The sequence below is a fragment of the Mesoplodon bidens genome, assembly GCF_964165515.1.
Source record: "Mesoplodon bidens genome assembly, chromosome: 2".
Lineage (NCBI taxonomy): Eukaryota > Metazoa > Chordata > Mammalia > Artiodactyla > Ziphiidae > Mesoplodon > Mesoplodon bidens.
This window is the reverse complement of record NC_138177.1, coordinates 127,758,505-127,765,152: the sequence shown is the minus strand read 5'-3', so window position 1 is coordinate 127,765,152 and position 6,648 is coordinate 127,758,505.

The following is a 6,648-nucleotide window of genomic DNA, read 5'->3' as shown; positions in this document are numbered from 1 at the left end:
GAGCTGTGTTTCCTGAATCACTGCTTCGAAAAGAATGATCCATCCTGCTAGACCTTGAGACAAGTGAGAAGTAAACTGCTTTCCTGTTGAACCACGACATGCTTGGGCCTGTCTGCAACCACAGCATTGCTTAGACTACCCTAACCAAATTAGAAGTTGGTACTTTGAAGTGTGTGCTCCCATAACAGAAGACTAAAGCATGTGACACTGACTGTGTGACGAAACAGGTATTGGAGATGGGCAGGCTGGGGAGTCCTGTTTTGCTATGGCAAAATATTTGATAAAACTGTTGCCTGAGTCACCGTGCAAGGGATTGCGGTGTGCCCTGGTGAAACTTCACAGGAAGCCTGCAGGCATCAGTGGCTCCTGAACCCCTGATTTAAGGGGCTAAGGGGCAGTCCTTGGGTTGGAGTGAAGCCTGAACTGCATACATACAGTACTTCATATCAGATGTTGAAAATGCCAATTGTCTTCATCCAAGAACGGGGTGCAGAAGGCGGCAGAATTATGAGGGCCTAAAGCCCTCACTGCTGCCCACACACCTGTGGAGGTGGGCTTCTCGGCTTTCCCCCCTCATAGAGCTAACCTCAGAAATGCCTCACCTGGACCTTACCTTCAAGGGCAACTTGCCCACGAGTCGGGAGGTGGCAGATGGGTGCTGAAAGAGGAAAACAGTCCTGCTTCTAACACTCCATAGGTCTGGGGGACCCAGAAACACTTTTCAGCTAAGAGGTGTGCACTATTCTGTTTGGGGTCCTGGAAAAGTTAAGCAGGAGTGATGGCTGGAGACATCAAGTAACCCATTCAGGGTCATTTAGCTGCTTCTCCATTTAAATGGTTTGCCGGCATGATGCAGCAAATTAGAAGCAGAGTTTAGACTTTCCAAGAACTCATGACATCTAAGAGCAGAGCAGAAACGGATGTTATGGTGGCCGTACTGTGGGCGATCTGATCCAACTCTCATTTACAGAGGCCCAAACAGAGAAGAAGAGGAAGAGCCCACTCTCCCACAGGACCTACTGTGTGCCTGGCACCCTGCAGAAAGCTTCCCACATATTAACTCATTTCATCCTCACAACAGCACTACAAGATAAGTACTATCATCTGCGTTTTGCAGATTAAAAAAACAGGTACAGAGTGGACACGTGACTTCAGAGAGGGCGAGTAACTTACCTAAAGTCGTACATCTAATAAGTGATGGAGCCAGGATTCAAATCCGTGCAGTCTGGCTCTAGAGTCTATGCTTGCAGCCACTGTACTACGCCAACTCTGAAACTAGTGGGGATCTACCGGATCTGTATTTCCAGGCAGCTCCCTGAAGCCTTCGTACTCACACGCGCTGTCTTCCTGCTGCTTGTTGGACAGGGCTTCAGATTAGCATGCACTGATTTGACATGGACCAAACATGGTCAGGCCCAGCCTCGTCTCTCCCAGCTTCTCTCCATAATGCTGCCTCAGCCTCCTACACCCTGCACCCCTGCCCTCTCCACATCTGTGAACAGCTCTGTGGCAGAGTGGGGGAGCATATCCTGATGAGTCAGTTCTGGGTTTGAGTTCTGGCTCTGCAGTTTATTGTCTCTAGAATAACCTTGGGCAGATATATGAGAATATCTACCAACTAGGATTATCATGAGGATTCGATGAAATAATGTAGATGACGTGTTTCATATAGTGCCTGGCACATGATATATACTTTAACAGCAGGAAAGAAATTTTTTGATGTGAAATTCCATTATTCCCAGCTTCAAACGTCTCATAGATGGCTGTTCATACCCATAAATGGTTGACAAGTCCCCTGCAGACTATGCATTCTGATTTAGGGTATGGAAAATAGGGTCAGTTAAATAGCCATTAGAGTGAGCAGGAAAGAGCACTCACAGGGGCTGGGAATGGTCAGTGAACGCTTCTGGTGGAAGCTGCATTGAATTCAGCCTTGAAGGCGGAATTGATTCATCTAAGTAGAAATGAGTGGGGAAAGTATGGAACAATGCTTAAAAGCAAGAAGCACACAGTATTTTGCAGTAGTGACTTTTGTTCGGTTAATATAGGCACCACCCAGGTGATCAGTGGGAGATATGTTTGAAAAGGTAGCTTGGGGAACCATTATAAGGGTCTTGAAATCCAGGCAAAAGAATATGAGATTTCTCCCTCCCTCCTTCCCTTTCTCTTATAGCAACAGTAATAACAATGGCAACAGCAAAGACAAAACCTCACAGAGGAAAACAGCCCAGATACCAATCTGTGCTCTCAGATTAAAATTTAAAACCCAAATCTCAGGATCCCACGTGTAGACGAGGGAGGTTGTGGCCATACAGAAGGGTTTTGGCAAGTGTGTTGCTCTTACAATAAAGCTCTCCAAGGGCTGCATGGACTCAGGATGAATCATAGCAATTTGCAGCTTTGTGTTATTGGAAACATTTCAGTTCTATGAACCAGTCAGTGCTCAAAGAGTTCGGTCCTCATCTGGTGCAAGATTAATACAAAAGACTCACTGGGACCAGAGGAGGTGTAAGTTGGGTATACACCAGCAAGAGCCTCATAGGCCAGGACAGAGTGTGCTTGAATGCCAGCAGGGCCCAAAGTCTTGAGTCAAGCAAGAAGACTTTTTCTAAGGTGTTTGATCTTTGTTGAACTTCCTTCTTCAAAATCTTCAGGTTACATTCTGTGTGTAGCTTTCCTTCCATGTGTTCAACTTTATTTTTTATTAGCAGTTATTAACCATGGATAATTTCTCACTTTTGTTTCATCAATATCACTTATAAATTTTCACATCAACTATTATGTTATTATAACTGATAGTGCCAACAAATAATTCTGTAAGATTAGTCTTATTAGGGCATTGCTGAATTTTTTTAAAAAGTTACTGAAATGTACCTCACTAAATAAGAATGTACAAATCATAAGCATACAACTTGATATAATCCATCATCATAACCAATAGGACATTTTTAGCACCTCCAAAAGCCAAGCTCAGGTCCCCTTTCCAAAACTACTTTCTCCCTATTTAGTTACTACACAGACTTCCAAAGCTATAGTTAAGTTTTGCTTGTTTTTGACCTTGTATAAGTGGAGTCATACAGCATATATTATTTTGTGTTGGATTTCTGTTCTCAAAATAATGTTCGTGAGATTTTCTCATGTTTTACGCTTCCATGGTTTTCTTCATCATAATTGCTGAAGAGTACTTCACTGAATGAGTATACCACAATTTCTATTATGAATGGGCTTTTGGGTTGCTTCCAGGTTAGGACTGTTTCAAATAATGCTGCAATGAACATTCTCATAAATGTCTTGGTACACATATGCTTGCACTTCTGTTGGGTATATGCCTAGTAGTGGAGTTGCTGGTCACAGGGTAGGTGTGTTTCAGTTTGTATTTCCTTGATTACTAATAAGGTTGAGCACCTTTTGTAGATATATCAGCTATTTGGATATCCTCTTTTGTAAAGAAGATATATTGAATTATCTGTATTACTTACTGATTTATAAAAAGTTTTTCACGTATTTTGGACATAAGTCCTTTGTCAATTATGTGTCACAAGTATCTTCTCCTACTAAGTGGCTTACTTTTTCACTCTTTTAGTGATGTCATCTGATTAACAAAAGTTCTTAATTTAATGTAGTCCAATTTATCAATAATTCCTTTATTGTTGGTGAGTATATGTGTCATTTAATAAATACTTTTCTCTATCTTCACATCATGAAGATATTTTCTTACTTTATCTTAAAGAAATTCACATTTAGAGCTACCATCAATTGAGAATTGATTTTTATGTATGCTGTGACATAATAATCAAGTTTCTTTTCTTTTTCCCATACAGTTACCCAATAGACAAAACATTGATTGACCTGTCCTTTCCCCAACTTGTATGATCAGATGTCCAAATATGTGTGGACCTGTTTGGGGACCTTTTTCTTAGTCTATTTGTCTACGTTTACATAAATACCACACGGTCTTAATTACTATAGCATTATAATAAGTACTGATATCTAGTGTGCAAGTTCTTTGACCTTACTTTTTCATAGTATCCCTTTTTATTTCCATATATATTTTAGAAGCAGCTCATAAGTTTTTTTTCTTTTTTTAAATTGGAGTATAATTGCTTTACAATGCTGTGTTAGTTTCTGCTGTACAGTGAAGTGAATCAGCTATATGTATACATATATTCCCCTCCCTCTTGTACCTCCCTCCCCCCATCCCACCCATCTAGGTCATCACAGAACACAAAGCTGAGCACCCTGTGATTTTTATCAGGATTATAACCATGCAGTTTATGTCTTACAGGGTTTTTCAATCCATAAACATGAGATATTTCTCTACTTATATAGGTCTTCATTAATTTCTCTCAATATTGTTATTTTTGTGCAGAAATCTTGCACATATTTTGTAAGATTTATTCATAGGTATTTGGTGCTATAAATGGTATCTGCTTAAAATTTGTATTTTCTAACTTTTGCTGCTTTAATTGATTTTGTACCTTGACCTTGTATCCACAAACTTTGCTAAACTCACTTACTATTTCTGATAATTTAATTGTAAATGAATTTTTTTCTGCATAGAACACTATTTGTAAACAATAATAGTTTTTTTAAAACAATAATAGTTTTATTTCTTACTTTACATTCATTATATCTTTTGTTTATTTTCTGTTCTCATTGTACTTGCTAGGATTTTCTGTAAAATGCTATATGGAAGTGGTGATGCTGGGCATACTTGTCTTATCCCTAGTCGCAGAAAGAAAGCTTTCAACATTGCACCATTTATTATGATGTTGTGTTTTGTTTAGCAACCCCTTATGAAACTAAGGAAATTCTTCTCTATTTATAATTTTTAAGAAGTTTTTTTCTCACAAGTAGATGTTGAATTTAATTAAATATTTCTTCATCTATTGAAATGTCCAAAAGATTTATAGCTTTCTTAATGTTAATATGGTGAATTACACTGCCTGTTTTTTTTCCAATGTTAAACTAGTCTTGCATTCCTAGAAAATATCCAACTTGATTTTGATGAATTGCTGGATTGAGTTTGCTAATATTTTCTTTAGGGTATTCACACCTAAGTTCATGAATAATATTGGTCTATGATTTTTGATAACAAGGTTATGGTATCAAGGTTTTAGGACCTCATAAAACAAATTAGAAGCTTTTCCTCCCTATCCTCTGGGATAGTTTTTATGGAAATAGAATTATTCTTTCTTAAATGTTTGGTACAATTCACCAGTGAAGCCCAACTTTTCTTTCTGGGAAAGAAACTTGGAATTAAATTTTAAAAATTATTTATAGGACTAATTCATATATTCTATATCTTCTTGGGTCCGTTTCAGTAAGTAGTGACTTTTAAGGAATTTATCCATGTCATGTAAAATTTCAAGTTGACTGGCAAAAATTATTTATATAATTCTCTTGTTAATTTTTTAGCATTTGTTGAGTTTAAGCAAACTGCCCTTCTAGCACGTAGCACAGTGTCTATCAGCTGGTAGCATTCAATAAATTACTTGAGGAATGAATGAATAAATTTGAGTGAAACAGAAACACATGAAGACACAGTGACCAAATACTACTTACTGTCACATTAAGCTGGGAAGCACAGTTGAAGAAGACCCTTGTGCATGCCGGGAGCCTGTATATTTGAGGCCTTAGCCAACGGTTCCCAAACCTATCAGACACAACACCATCATTGTAAATATATGTTTGTAACTCCCCACTTTGATATCTTGAAATGAAATTCACAAATAGTCTAAATTTTTAGAAAATAATACAATAAACTCTTGAATAGAAAATCAATAAATGAAAAGTAATTTATAATAAAAAGAGTGTGTATTTCAACCTGGAAATGTTTAGGCATGATTACGCTAGAGACATGTTGAAGTTGGCAGATGCTTGCTCCTAGTTATAAGGAGCAAATTTGGATGTATGAGAAGACAATACTCAAATAATGTTTATTGTTGACACTTTTTCTTTATATTGAACATTTTGAGATAAAAGCTAAATGAGCATATTTGTGTGTGTATATATATATAAGTAGTATCAATATGAATGTGACAGCTACAAGTGTAAACTGATACGGTATATTGCATTGTTGACTCAGATACCAGAAGTGCTGTTGTTGATGATGGAATATTTCCAAGTGGTGAACAATTCTTGGTAAAGTTCTGAAACAAAGTTCAATCTTCTCTTGATTTACACGGGAGTTGCATTCCTGGAAAATTCAGTATATGTCAAAACCATGTAAAACATCCTTTTAAACATATGTAAAATGGAGTTAGGTGTTAGGCTCTGGTAACCATAGAGATTTTTACCTACATATATTTCCAATGGGGCATTTGTAATTTGTGTGGGGCTTTCTCCCTCACTGTAGGACTTTAGTGGATTTGTCACTCACCCAGTTTATCCCAATAGCGCCCCCCCAATTATTGCAATAATCAATCCCCTCCCACAATAAATTTTCCAACAACCCCTGCCCCCTGCCAGGAAGCACTGTCATCCTTGCTGAGAACCTGAACCTTGTTCCCCTGAGACAGAGCTGCCTCCTCACCCCAAATCTCTCTCCCAAACTCTGTGAAAGCACCACACAGACACTGGAGGATACAGCAAGCCCCTTAGAAGGATTCCAAACTTGCATCATTGAATCATCTTTATATTTATTTT